Consider the following 15752-nt stretch of genomic DNA (forward strand, 5'->3'; position numbering starts at 1 on the left):
CTATTGATTCAGCATGTGAGGGCGTCGGCCAGGTGGAAGCTCATGAAGGAATGGCTAAAGAAACGGGTAGAGCATTGGGATCCCGAAGAAGAGTACAGCCGATATTTATTCCTGTCCGGGGGAATCAACCAGCAATCCGGGGGTTTTTCCCAGGCTTCTACCCCAAAGTCCGTTGTGGGGTCGCGATTCTCGGAGGAGCCTTTCTTTTGAATGATTTTTCACTTTTTTTTGTTTTTGAAGCTCTGGCTTTTGCTGACTCTTCTTTGTTTGAATAATGGCTCTTTGTAGCCCCTTTTGATTTTTGGAATAATGGATCTTCATAATTTTCCTTTTATGCACTCTTTCTCATTATATTGTTTTGCATGCTCTAACGGTAGTAACTCGAATCTTCGAGAGGATGCTCCCCGTCTTCTTCTTGGTTGAGGTGACAAGATTCTGGGTCGAACCAGAGTGTTGTCTTAGAACTAGGAGACTTCTCCAGAATTTTTTGGGATGGCCCCGAACCCGGAGAATATAGCTGGAACCTGCAAGATAGGTTCTGAACCCGAAGGTGCTTTCTAGAATATGGACTCTGGGAGCCCGGAGATTGCTTTTGTAACCCAGACGTCACATAAGGACCCGAAGGTCGTTTGGGAGGGTTGCCTTTGGATCCTGATATCATGTTTGGGACCCAGAGGTCACGTGGGAACCAGAAGGTTCCTGAGATTGTATTTGGACCCTGAGGTCATGTGGGAACCCAGAGGTTTTCCCTTTGGATCCCGAGATCGTGTCTGGAACCCGTAGGTTCTAGATTATGGGATAATTTTGGAACCCGAAGGCTATTCTTTAGATCATGGGATCATGCTTGCAACCCGGAGGCTATATGGGAACCTGGAAGTTCTTCCTTAGATCCCTAGATCGTATTTGGAACCCGGAGGCCATACATGAACCCGAATGTTCTTTCTTAGATCTTATACATAGAACCTAAGATCGTATGGGAAATTATAGGGTTTCCTCTTTAGATCGCAGGATCGTATATGGGCCCGGAGTTCCCTTGGGAACTCGGAATGTTTGGTTTCACAGGGACCGTACTCCGCCTTTCTTATAAATAAAGAAGCGACGGGATATATCGAAACATGAAACCAACAAAATTATATAATTTTTTAAAAACTATAATAGCATTGTCTTAATTTTAACAAAATATTAATATGCCATCGTTAGCAAGACTTGTCAATTACGTAAATATTATAAATTAGCATTAGATTATATATTATTACCTTTATATCTTAAAAATGATCATCATAAACATATATAACAACTACTACACATATACAAAACACAATATATATATTTTTCTAAAAAATATACATGTTAAAAATATAATATGTTATAAGATATTTTAAAAAGAGACAATCCTCAAAGCACGTGTCAAAATCTAGTGTGTATTAAAACAAAGATGTTTGATTTTTTTTGGGGTATTTAGGCAAATCTTTATATATAAAGTAAGCTTTGTATCCCTCTTAGAGTGTCCAGCTCGGATGCCATGTCACAAATTCGTGTTCTGTGGTATCGACACGTGTCCACTAAGACTACACACTGCGTTTCATTTATTCTGTGTCGATTTCGTTTGGGCTTACGATTACGTTTGTGGGCATTCGCTTACTTCGTAAAACTTATTTTAGAGTGTAAGCCAGTATAGTCAAAACACGTCGTTTTTGATTCTTTTGTTTCTTTTGTTTCATCTATTTTTTCTTCTGTGCGGCTGCGATATCGGAGGAGACTCTAGGGTTTTTGATCCAGATGATTCAACTTCTTCCTAACTTTCCCAAGGAATCAACCAGTGTCAGTTATTGTTTTTACTCATGGAATTTATGATATTTATCGTCCAAATCCCTTTGGGCTAATATATATTGTTTGTGAGTCAACTCAACCCTAGCATCCAACCGCCACCGTCCTCTTCGATCCCCTGCTTCCCCTCATCACAAAGCTTCAACTTTAACACCGCCATTCGAATTAACATCCACCTCTTCCATGGATTACAAGAACGTGATATGCACCTCCTTGCCACAACGAATCGTTAGGAGATGGTAACATTAGACGAGCAAACGCGCTCTGGAGAATCATATCGACGCGTTGAGCCTCAAGCACGAAGACAATTACGCAATGGAGGCTGTGGCGGTGGCGGTGGCGGAGGGAATAAGAAGACTGATAGTAGTCTTTCAACCGTTGTACCAGTGGAACATTTGCGACAGAGGAGCAACGGTTGTTCTAATGTTACCATCTCCTAACGATTCGTTGTGGCAAGGAGGTGCATATCACGTTCTTGTAATCCATGGAAGAGGTGGATGTTAATTCGAATGGCGGTGTTAAAGTTGAAGCTTTGTGATGAGGGGAAGCAGGGGATCGAAGAGGACGGTGGCGGTTGGATGCTAGGGTTGAGTTGACTCACAAACAATATATATTAGCCCAAAGGGATTTGGACGATAAATATCATAAATTCCATGAGTAAAAACAATAACTGACACTGGTTGATTCCTTGGGAAAGTTAGGAAGAAGATGAATCATCTGGATCAAAAACCCTAGAGTCTCCTCCGATATCGCAGCCGCACAGAAGAAAAAATAGATGAAACAAAAGAAACAAAAGAATCAAAAACGACGTGTTTTGACTATACTGGCTTACACTCTAAAATAAGTTTTACGAAGTAAGCGAATGCCCACAAACGTAATCGTAAGCCCAAACGAAATCGACACAGAATAAATGAAACACAGTGTGTAGTCTTAGTGGACACGTGTCGATACCACAGAACACGAATTTGTGACATGGCATCCGAGCTGGACACTCTAAGGGATACAAAGCTTACTTTATATATAAAGATTTGCCTAAATACCCCAAAAAAAATCAAACATCTTTGTTTTAATACACACTAGATTTTGACACGTGCTTTGAGGATTGTCTCTTTTTAAAATATCTTATAACATATTATATTTTTAACATGTATATTTTTTAGAAAAATATATATATTGTGTTTTGTATATGTGTAGTAGTTGTTATATATGTTTATGATGATCATTTTTAAGATATAAAGGTAATAATATATAATCTAATGCTAATTTATAATATTTACGTAATTGACAAGTCTTGCTAACGATGGCATATTAATATTTTGTTAAAATTAAGACAATGCTATTATAGTTTTTAAAAAATTATATAATTTTGTTGGTTTCATGTTTCGATATATCCCGTCGCTTCTTTATTTATAAGAAAGGCGGAGTACGGTCCCTGTGAAACCAAACATTCCGAGTTCCCAAGGGAACTCCGGGCCCATATACGATCCTGCGATCTAAAGAGGAAACCCTATAATTTCCCATACGATCTTAGGTTCTATGTATAAGATCTAAGAAAGAACATTCGGGTTCATGTATGGCCTCCGGGTTCCAAATACGATCTAGGGATCTAAGGAAGAACTTCCAGGTTCCCATATAGCCTCCGGGTTGCAAGCATGATCCCATGATCTAAAGAATAGCCTTCGGGTTCCAAAATTATCCCATAATCTAGAACCTACGGGTTCCAGACACGATCTCGGGATCCAAAGGGAAAACCTCTGGGTTCCCACATGACCTCAGGGTCCAAATACAATCTCAGGAACCTTCTGGTTCCCACGTGACCTCTGGGTCCCAAACATGATATCAGGATCCAAAGGCAACCCTCCCAAACGACCTTCGGGTCCTTATGTGACGTCTGGGTTACAAAAGCAATCTCCGGGCTCCCAGAGTCCATATTCTAGAAAGCACCTTCGGGTTCAGAACCTATCTTGCAGGTTCCAGCTATATTCTCCGGGTTCGGGGCCATCCCAAAAAATTCTGGAGAAGTCTCCTAGTTCTAAGACAACACTCTGGTTCGACCCAGAATCTTGTCACCTCAACCAAGAAGAAGACGGGGAGCATCCTCTCGAAGATTCGAGTTACTACCGTTAGAGCATGCAAAACAATATAATGAGAAAGAGTGCATAAAAGGAAAATTATGAAGATCCATTATTCCAAAAATCAAAAGGGGCTACAAAGAGCCATTATTCAAACAAAGAAGAGTCAGCAAAAGCCAGAGCTTCAAAAACAAAAAAAAGTGAAAAATCATTCAAAAGAAAGGCTCCTCCGAGAATCGCGACCCCACAACGGACTTTGGGGTAGAAGCCTGGGAAAAACCCCCGGATTGCTGGTTGATTCCCCCGGACAGGAATAAATATCGGCTGTACTCTTCTTCGGGATCCCAATGCTCTACCCGTTTCTTTAGCCATTCCTTCATGAGCTTCCACCTGGCCGACGCCCTCACATGCTGAATCAATAGATCCCGACGGGCCACCATATCTTGCACCTGGCTACGGAGAAAGAACACCTCACCAAGCAACCTCTGATGAGCGTCTACCAATGGGTCATGATTAGGCGCAGCTCCAACACCAGTTGATGAAGTGGAACCATTAAACGACGAAGCGGCCCTCGCCAATCTCGGCGGAGGGGTATAAAAAGGACACATCTTCCGTGTTTTAGCCTTTTGATGCTCGTCGTAGATGGCTGACACCGAGAGTCTCACCACGTTCCCCGGGAGAAAGCAACACAAGAAATAAGAAGACGGAATCCAATCAGGTGAAAACTAAAAGCGGAAGGCTTACACCAAACACTACAAGAAAACTGTCGGATACCGACGGACAAAATCGTCAGAACTTGGTCAAGAAACAACGATTCCGATGGCATCCCCACGAAAACAGCCGTCGGTATCATTTCATCGGGAAACAGAAATCCGTCGGTAAATCCTCGAGAATTCCGACGGATTACCGACGAACATTATCCCGACGAAATCCTGACGCATAATGTCGTCGGAACATTAAAAACCGACAGGTATCTGTTCCGTCGGTATTTTTCTAATTCCCGACTGAATTTGTCCGCCAGAAATGTATTTAAAAACCGACGGCTTTGGTTCATCGGGATCCTTTCAATATACTGACGAAAGCAGTCTGTCGGGAATGCAAAACAAAACCGACAAATCACTTCGGTCGGGATTTGGAAATATCCTGACAAATCCGTTACGTCGGTATTTTTATAAATCCTGACGGATTTTGACCGTGGGGAATGTATTTTTTATAAAAATAAATTATATAATTGTAAAATAAATTATAAAATGTAAAATGAAAGGATAATTAAAAATTTTAAAACATCAGTAGTTATAATTCAAATTATACATAAAAGTTACAAAAGGTTTTAGAATATAAAACACCAACTAGGTTGACAAAAAAAAACAACTAAAAGTCTTCACCGAAGCGGGTCTTAAACCTTTCCAACAAACTCTGCGTGAGAGCCATGTTATCTTGCAACGCCGTCCGGTTTTGCTGCAGCTCAACCCGGATTTCAGCATTGTCGGTTATCAGGAACTCAATCTCCAAATCCTTAGTCTTGATCTGCTCCATAAGGTCATCAACAGGCGGGCATACGTGAGCTGAAGAAGCAAAAGAAAAAGAAGCCCCTCCGGTTGAACGAGCCAACCCAACATAACGGCCTTTCTTCTTTGGAACAGCCTGAATGAGAAATAACATAAGTTAGAATAGCAATCACATATATACACATAAAATCAAAAAGAAATTAGAGTGTACCTCGAGAACAAGGTTGTTGAGTTGCTCCACAGTTAAGGTGCTGGAAGAAGCATAACATCCATTTTCACCCATAGAAGCCGCCTGAGTGGAAAGTATATCTTCTCTTCGGTTCTCCACGAGCTGGATTACATCCTTAATAAGTGAATCCTAAATCTCGCCAGTTCTTTTGTTGGTGTAGGCGGACTTCATCAGCGCAAGATCATCGACGGGAACCCCGCCGTTTTCCTTCATCTAAAACAATACAAATTAGTAACAAATATTTAAAAATTAATAAGAAAATAAAATTTCAAACTTACTAGCTGAAGTGCTCAAGTCTGTAAACTCGTCGCCCCTAAGTTGTGGACAAAAATCCCTTTCCCGCCACGCAGGCTACACCGATTAGTTGAGTTTGTTTCCGACAAAGACTTTGTATCGTTTTTCCCGCAATGATCAATCAAATCCTGCCAAACGACTGGGTTCAGGTGTTTCGGTACCTGGTCAAGTTCCTATTTTTGCTTCCACTCATTGATTCGCTTGGTGTAGTGTCGAGCCGCTTTCTGGTGAAAAGCATTTTTCACCGTTGTTGTCAACACTGAATCCCAAGTAAACTCTTGCTGCAAAATAAATACAAACAAATTAAAAAAAAGTTACAAATGTAGAAATTTTAAAAAATATTTAAAATTGAGAACTTATACCGCAAATTGCCGAAACCAGAGGGCCTGATCTTCGTCAGGCATGTCACAATAAGTAGGATAACCATGCTTTAGCAAGTTGTACTCCGTCCTAAGAAGGCTTTGGGTGATACCATTGCTAGACAAATCAAACCTACAAAATAAAATCAAACACAATTAACAGTAAAAGTTGAATATAAGATGTAAGAAACTTTTAAATTAAATATTTACCAAGTTGTGTTTAGGACAAATCGATAATTTGGATCGAGGCGCGTGAGCGATTCTCGGCCAGGTTGACTAACCAACTCCTCAATGCTCATTACAGTGGGAAATCCTCCTCTTGAACCTTGAGAAGGGTCGGAAGCTACCGAAGTGGGGGTGCGGGCTGGTGGAGGGGTGTGTGCCGGTGGAGGGGTGCGGGATGGTGGAATGGTAGCTGCAACAGGGCAGCAGGTGAAGTATTCGGAGGGGCCGAACTAGAACTACCACTCTGAGATCAGGAACGACGTCTAAATGTAAGAGGAGGAGGTCCATCCCTTAAAAGAAATATATATGAATAATTAATCTTTCAATGACAAAAATTCCTAATCTAAACTTCAATACATAATTCTAACATCAATCCCGACCCTAATCTATCTCTACATCCCTAATCTAACTTCAAAATCCCTAATCAATCTTTCAATCACACAAACCCTAAACAAACTAACTTTGTAACATCTAAAACCCAAAGCAAAGTAATTGGGAGAGAAAACTTACATGATTAGGAGGGGACAGTGAACGAATCGACAGAAGAGGAAGAGAAAGAGCCGATTTCGGTGATTTTCACGAGAGAGGGAGAGAGAGATCGACGGAAGAGAGAGAGAGAAGAGGGGAAAATGGGGAAGAAGAATGGTTTTTGGGTTAAGTATGGAAACAAAAATCCTAACGGAAAAAACTTGTGGAATATATCGTCGATATTTACGGGTTTAGCGGTGAACCGAAATTTTGGCGCGGTACTCTCCCGGGTAATTTTTGCTATACCGACGAATTATTCCGTTGGTAATTCGTTGGACATATATATCCGTCTGTATTTCGTTGGTATTTCCCGATGGAATAGAGTTTCTTAATGGCAACTCTTCAAAAATGATTTTCAATTTGTTATATGCCTTTGTACAACTGAAATATTATGTTATATAATCATAAACATTAAAAAAATTGTTAAAAGTAATTGGAGGAGTACAACTTACGAATCCGGCATAAGCTACATAAGAGTGTATGAGTTTTACAATACAGTTTTGATTCGATGAATATGTCATGTTCAAAATTTTAAAATGTGAGGATACAAAGGTGACATTTATTTTCTAATCTTATATATGATCCCTAATCCTTTTAAAAACCAAAACCCATAACCCGTAACAAACCGAAACCACAAACTAGAGGTTTCCGTCTGCATTCCCTCGGTATTTACCGACTGGATTCCGACGGAATCCTCCTCAAATTTGAGGATTCCGTCGGAATGCCGTCGGTATATCCCGAGGGAAAACAGACGGAAACAACAAATTTGAGGTTTCCTTCGGAATGTCGTTGGTAAATCCCGATGGAATACAGACGAATTTGTAGTTTCTAACTATCGAGAACTTAATTATTTTTTTTAATGAAATTTTCAAATATTTTAAAATATTTTTAAAAGAAATCTAAAATGATTAAAAGTAATTCTCAGATATTATATATATATATATAAGAAATTTTCATATATTCTTAAATTTTTTTAAAAGAAATCTACAAAGATTAAAAGTGATTCTCAAATACATTTAATTATACAAGATCTACTATGAAGCAGAGGAATTATCTGATGATGAACATGAAGCTGAATCGTCTTCGTCATACTCTCCAATCTCGCCCTCTGATTCCAAGTGTACATCCTCTTCGGTTAATCGCTGTTGTAGTGGATCAAATACTCCTTGTACTCGGCTTCTTGAATATATTGACGTGACAGTGATCCAAGGATCATTTCTTTGGCTAATCCGTGGATAACGTATATAGCAAACCTGAAATAGCATAAAATATATAAGTCGAAGTAAATATATATGATTACTTTAGGTGGAAAATATATTTCAAAAGACATAATTGATCAGCTTGTGAAGCAAGAATGAATGGATCGTAATAATCCAGTCGACGTCGCGAATGTATAGACGTAACTCCGAATGCATCGGTGTGTACTCCGCGATCAACAATGTTGTCGTACCAATCACAGTAGAACAGTGCACCTCATGCCTATCATTCCCGCATACTGGATTTCTAAAATTTCGCGTACGTTACCGTAGTACACATCATCCCCTGATGACGAAGAAACACCACAATCAACTGTTCTCCTCGCAGTACCTTCCTTAAGAACTCTGAATGCATATCCTCGAGTGCAATATCTCGGATATGATTTCACAACAAAGTTTGGACCACAAACTATCTCACGCAACCAATCTTTAACTAGGTGCCCAATAGCTAAACAATGGCTTACCTATAAAAACAAGAAAATTGTTATTGTTCAGTAAAATTTAATAATAAAATGATTAATTACTACTAATTACTTATTAGACACTTACATAATCAGAAAGCCATGTTGCGAAGTTGGTTTGCTTAAGTTGTTCTTCAGTCGCACCCGGGTACTTAAAGCGCATCTCTGCCATGTAAATTCTGTTAAAACACCCCAAGATGTTACATATTTGTCAAATATATTGCAATTAATTCATAGTTTTGAATCAACGTACCTCTCATATTCAAGAACGTTTTCGCAGTTAGTAAGCAAATATGTGTAAAAATAGGCATGCTCAGCCACAGTAAGTCTCCGATCCGTCGATTTCCTACTATGTCGTCCAATTTATGTAAACATTTTTGGCACATAAACATAATAAGTTGCCCTTTCACCTCTATCATCATGCTGTGCAGGTCTTCGACTTTTTGTTTGAACTTCTGATGGAAAGTAGTATTCAGCAAAGTTTGAGGTTTCTTCATTGATGCACTGAGCCACTATTGATCCCTCCACCTTGCTCAAATTTTTCACCTTCTTCTTCAAATGAAACATATACCGTCCGTACAAATACATCCACCTATATTGCACATGATCACCAAGTGCCGCTTCTCTCGCAAGATGAATACAAAGATGCTCCATAACATCAAAAAAAGATGGAGGAAATATCTTCTCAAGGTTGCAAAGAGTCACTGGTATATTAGCTTCCAAGTTACGAATACCATCTGATGTGAGTGATCTCGAGCATAAATCACGGAGAAAAGTACTTATCCCTACATACATAAAGAAAACAAATTCCATAAGTATATATATAAGCATTAAAAAAAATCATACAACAAATAATTAAATATATTTGAAATATAAAGTACCTGCAATTGCTTCATGGACATTTCATTGTAATAGTTCAGAAAATGCAAAATGAAGGAGGTGCTGTATCATTACATGACAATCGTGGTTTTTCAGGCCACTAAACTTCCCTGCACTTTTGTCAACACAATTACACAAATTTGATGCGTAAACGTCTGGAAATTTAACACTGTATGTTACCCAATAAAAAAACTCGTCTTTCGCAGCTGCATCCAGTTGGTATATGGGAATAGGAGCTTCACCATGCTCATCAATGTGAAGTTCGGGATGAGCACAAATATCAACCAAATCCAGTCTTGTCTTCAAATTGTCCTTCGTCTTGCCTTGGACATTAAGGACAGTGTTCATCAAATTGTCGAAAAAGTTCTTCTCCATATGCATGATATCTAAACAGTGCCGCAACAAATGAGTCTCCTAATATGGAATATCCCAAAAGATACTCTTCTTATGCCAGTTATGATGTTCTCCTACACCATCAACCGGTTCATGTCCGTTTCCACCCACGTCTGGCGTCCTTTCTGCACCAAAATCTCTTAACTGTTCCACCAACTTTTGCCACTTACTTCTTCAGGTGGACTGTCAAACACCCTCTTGTTCTTTGTAAACAATGTTTTACTCTTACGATATGGATGATCGTGTGCTAGAAATCTCCAGTGATAGTCAAACCAACACGTTTTCCTACCGTTTTTTTAGTTGGAAAGCATCTGTGTTGTCTTGGCAATAAGGACATTATAGCCTCCCATGAGTGGTCCATCCAGATAACACACCATATGCTGGGAAATCACTTATTGTCCACATAAGTACTCCTCGCATCTAAATTTTTTCTTTCTGCGAAACATCGTCTTTAGGAACACCGTGCTCCCATAATAATTAAAGCTCATATATCAATGGCTAAAGAAGCACATCTAGTGATCTCTTAGGATGATGTGGACCGGGAACGAGAATTGAGAGGAAAATAAACTCACATCGCATACACAAATGTGGTGGTAAGTTGTATGGTGTCAGAATTACTGGCCACAATGAATATTGTCTTCCATGCTTTCCAAATGGGCTGAAACCATCTGTGCTTACTGCAAGATACACATTTCTTATTTCAGATGCAAATTCGGGATATGTTGATTGAAAATGCTTCCAGGCTTTTGCATCAGAAGGATGTGTTATCTCACCATTTGTTGAGTGCTCTGCATGCCATCTCATTGGTTCTGCTGTGCGTGTTGACTGATATAACCTCTTCAATCTTTCAGTCAATGGCAAATACCACATTTGTTTGTATGGCACCGGAACTCTTCCACTCGTTTCCTGATAACGGGGCTTGCCACAGAATTTACATTTCTTCCGGTTCTCATCTGCTCTCCAGTAAATCATGTAGTTATCGATGCAAACATCTATCACTTAATAAGGTAAACCAAGACCATCGACTAATTTTTGAACCTCATAATATGAACCAGGTGCAAGATTATCCTCAGGTAGAACATCTCTGACAAGATACACAATCGCGTCCACACATTCTTCAGGCAAATTATAGTCAGTCTTTAGCGCCATCAATCGACTTGCAGATGATAAAGGTGAATGTCCATCTCTACATCCTCGATACAGGCTGCTTAGCTGCATCTAACATTTCAAAAAATCTTTTGGGTTCTAAATTGGGTTCTTCTCGTCTATCTCCTTCCTCTTTACTCGGGGGTAAATTTTCTCTATATGCATCATTTACCATCTGAACAGTCCCTACCCCAAAATCTACATCCGTGCTAGGTTCATCTAACCTATCGGCAGGTTGAGGTTCGCTACTACTACTACTACTACTACTACCACCATAATCAAATCTTTCTCCACGAAGAAACCAAATCTTATAACCGGGTGTAAAACCTTTTAGATATAAATGATTCCATACTTCCATTTTCTTAACGCTTCTATTATTCTTACAACTAGAGCATGAACATAACAAATACTTACTTGTTCTTGCTTCCGGTTGATTTTGAGCTACCGCCATGAATTCTTGAATACCACGTGCGTATTCTTCCGTAAGTAAACCTGGATTTGGATTCATATGAGGTTGATCTATCCAAGAACGAAAATTATAAGGAGAAGCCATGATTTTTATTGTTTTGTTGTGAGTTGAAAGAATGAAGGAACAGTTGTATTTATAGGAAAATCTGGAAAACTACCGACGGCCGATAGCCGTCGGTAATCCGTCGGGAAATCAAACGGCTATTTTAACGTTCACATTCCGTCGGGATTCCGTCTGTAATTCAGCAGGATTATTCAACTTTAAACGGCTATATATAACAGTTATTTAATCTGTCGGGATGCCGTCGGTATGCCGTCCGTAGCTTCTATTTTTTCAACGGTCATATTTCCTCGGGATATCGTCGAAATGCTGTCGGGATTACCAGACCAAATACCAACGAGCTTTATCTGTCGGGAAATTCCGACGGAATACCGACGAATTTGACGAAGCTTATTTTCGACCATTTTTCGCAGGAGTTCTGTCGGGATATTCCGACGGAATTTTTTCGGTCGGGTTTTTCGTCGGGATATCCCTTGTTTACTTATAGTGAAATACATCTATGACGCAAGGACTCCTTGTTCACAAGAAAATTCACCCACAAGAATCGTCGGGGAACTCCCATTATAAGCTTCGCTATTTCTTCTCCAGCGAAGGACACCGGGCGAGACACAACTTATAGCAAAAAAACCAAGCATCAATGAATACGAGGTCCCAAAGGATTGGTAAAGTCAAGGCTCAAATAAAGGAGAAAACCTTACCGACGGTACGCCAGGACGTAGGATAGCCGAATGGCTCCTGGATCTTCACGAATGCATATCGGTTGTTCCAACCATCCCCGAAGGGATAATTACCCCTAATACCCCTTGAAGATTCCTCAACGAAAGGAGTCCCATCGTGGGACAAGAGGTGATAGAACCCTGCTTTGTTCACCTGAGGGGAAAAGTAGTTGGAGTATAGAATCTCATGCACTCCGACGGAGAATCCATGAAAGTCCCCGAGTACTTGGATAGCCATTAAAATCCTCCAGGTCAGGGGAGTAAGTTAAGAGGGACATAAACCGATGTAAGAGGATACTTTAGCTGTAAGGGAAGGGATACTACCTCGGAAGCCCGCCTCTAGATATGCCTCGTAGACAGCACCTCACTCGCTCCTCCGCCTGGAGCGCGCTCGAACTCGGAAGGACTCCTCATTCCAACTGAAGGATGAATCGCGTACTTCCTCCAGATATCCTCAAGATCTCCCTCCCGGATCTTGGAACGAGGACCGTCATAAAAGAAACAGGAGTGACGCCCTCTCAGGGGCGCCATCGGGACCACTTCACTATCAGCATTTGGAACATCTCCCCCAAGAAGGAATGGGAGAGGAGATTGGATCGGTGAAAAGACGACGTGGCTTTGAACGGCCACCCATGAGTGAGGATGGAAACGCGAGTAGTTCGGGATTCATCTTTCCTGTCCAAAAATCAGCATTCAAGATGGATTGAGGCTGATATAGAGGTATCGCGAGCCATTATATACACCTGGATCATCCTTCCTCACAGAGCTGGAAAAGGAAATATTCTGATAAAGAGATCCTTCCATATTTCCAAATATCTCAGAGAATCCTCAGCGTAGACGACCAGCGTAAAAGGAAACCCGGTCCTCGCAAGAAAAAGGGAAAATCCTCCCTGAAAAGGAAAAAATTCCGCAAAAAATGGACACGTGCCTCCTAAATATTCTTCGACTTAAATATCCTTCGAAGTACTCGGAACCCTTCAGACCTTCCTCTACGCATCACACTCAAATGCTCAGGCTTCCTCTTCAGGAATTATTAGAGCTCTAGGCTCCATCATCTACAGGATACCGCTAAAGCCCCGAGCTTTGCCATCTTCGACAAGAATCAACGGTTCAAGAAGATACCACCATGTCCCGGCCTACTACAAGGGAACCAGTCCTCCCCCGGGTTCATAGTATGGCTCCGACCTAAGAGGAACCCGGAATAGCAGGATTACTAGAGCGATGTCCTGCCTAGGGGAAGCCCACTGAGAATGAGCAACTCCGGTTGACTTGAGTGCACAGGTTATTCCCCGAGTTTGATGACGAAATCAAGAAATAAGGGGCAAACTGTTGGGGGAAAATACTCAGGTATTGAATTCCTCCATACCCCAGGGAGGACACCGGCCTCCGGGTCCCCGCTAGGAGACTCCCTGGGTCCCCGCTACGAAGCACTCCAGGTCCGGTCAAATGGACCACCCCCTTCCTCTGGGAAATGGAAAACTTCCGATATGGAGAACCTTCCATATTTCCGAATATTGAAGAGTTTAACCTACTCAAACCGACTCAGGCCGACCTCAAGATGACTATATAAGGGGAGCCCAAACCCTAGAAAAAGGGATCGACACTGGAAAACTTAGAGATCAGAGCTAGGCGGCTAGAACTAGGGTTTATACACCAATCTATTGTAGTTCCAGCTCTTTGATATAATAAAACGTCCTCTTCTACCTTGTTACTTGCAAATCAATACGAAATACCAGCGTCATCCATCGTTCCGGGGTAGTTACAAAGATCCTACACAAAATCCCCTAACAGAGTATATAAGGATGTTGAAGCTGAAGATGCAGGGGGACACAAAAATTTTCTACTCAGAGCAAAACTTAGCAATTAGAGCATTTAGGCAACTTTCCGTTTTTATTATCGAGCTGCGACTCAACTAGGTTTTCCGCAGTCTTAGGTTGCTAGAACTAGGGATCTCGCCGACATCTCTCGTAGCCAAGGCTCTTACCTTGTTGTAACGCTCATACGCAGAATCGGAATAAAACACTTCTTGCTCTCTTTCTATTCTCATATGTACTTTTCGTCTATATTTTCGTGTTATGATGGCTTGGCGTGTTGTTTAGCAGATATTCGAGACCTCTGGGAAATTTAGGGTTTCCTATCTTTCCTAAATCAATGGAAATCGATAGTGTGAATTTCGGTTCCCACACAATCTCTTCTTTCTCCTCTGACGATCTCTTTTTCCTCCGACGATGATCTCTTCTTCTCTCTTCTGGTAATTTTATGAGAAAACCCTGGTTTCTTATATGTTACTTTCTCTCTTTCACGGAGTATTGTGGGCCTTAGGGACTGTAAAGTTGTTGAACTTTTGATTCATGTTTCTGATGAGCTCGTCATTTGTCTTCTCTTATTATAATCCTTGTCACTCTGTTTCGTTTCAGGGTAAGAGGAGATTTTAACCCATCTTTTAGCTTCATCTCTGATACGATCTGGTACGTCTCTTGTGGGAAAGCATTTTTTTATTATTCTCAGATAGCTCATTTGTTTTGATTTTGTAATAAACTCAATTTGACTAGCTAGCTTGCTACTTGTTTTGCGGTTCTTGTCTTTGTCTTAAGTAATACTTTAAGCTTATGAACTAATCTTGTCTTATTTTTGTATTGAGTTTCAGCTACTGATACTATGGATCTCCCATCACTTGAAACACTTGCTGCTATGGATGCTGAAAATGAGAACATAGAGGTGCAGATGGAAGGTGAAGAAGAATTTCATGAGCAAACACTAAGTGTCACTCATCCATTTCAATCGGTACGTAAAAGACGTAGGGCTAAATGTTGGAAAGATTTTACTCATGTAGGATTAGAGGATGATGGAAAACAAATGGCTAGATGTAATCATTGTGGTCTTAAGTTGGTAGTAGAAAAAACACATGGAACATCAACACTAAACCGCCATTCAAAGATATGCCCTGCTAAGCCTATGTCTGATGCTGTTAAATATGATCACAAAGCAGATAGAGAGAAGATGTCTGACATAATTATATATAGTGACTTACCTTTTAAGTATGTTGAATACGGAAAAGTAAGGGAAAAAGATAGATTTCTTAACCCTGATGTTCAGCATATCTGTAGACAAACAGCAGCAGCAGATGTCTACAAGAGATATGAGATAGAAAAAGCTAAGTTGATAGAGGTTTTGGTGAAACACAAGGGTAGAGTGTGTTTTACAGCAGATTTGTGGACAGCCCGAAGTGTTGATTTGGGATATATATGTATTACTGCGCATTTCATTGATGAGAATTGGAGGTTGAATAATAAGGTTCTAGCATTTTTGTAATCTGAAACCTCCTCATAG

Source organism: Brassica oleracea, chromosome C6, assembly GCF_000695525.1.
Source record: "Brassica oleracea var. oleracea cultivar TO1000 chromosome C6, BOL, whole genome shotgun sequence".
NCBI classification, from domain to species: domain Eukaryota; kingdom Viridiplantae; phylum Streptophyta; class Magnoliopsida; order Brassicales; family Brassicaceae; genus Brassica; species Brassica oleracea.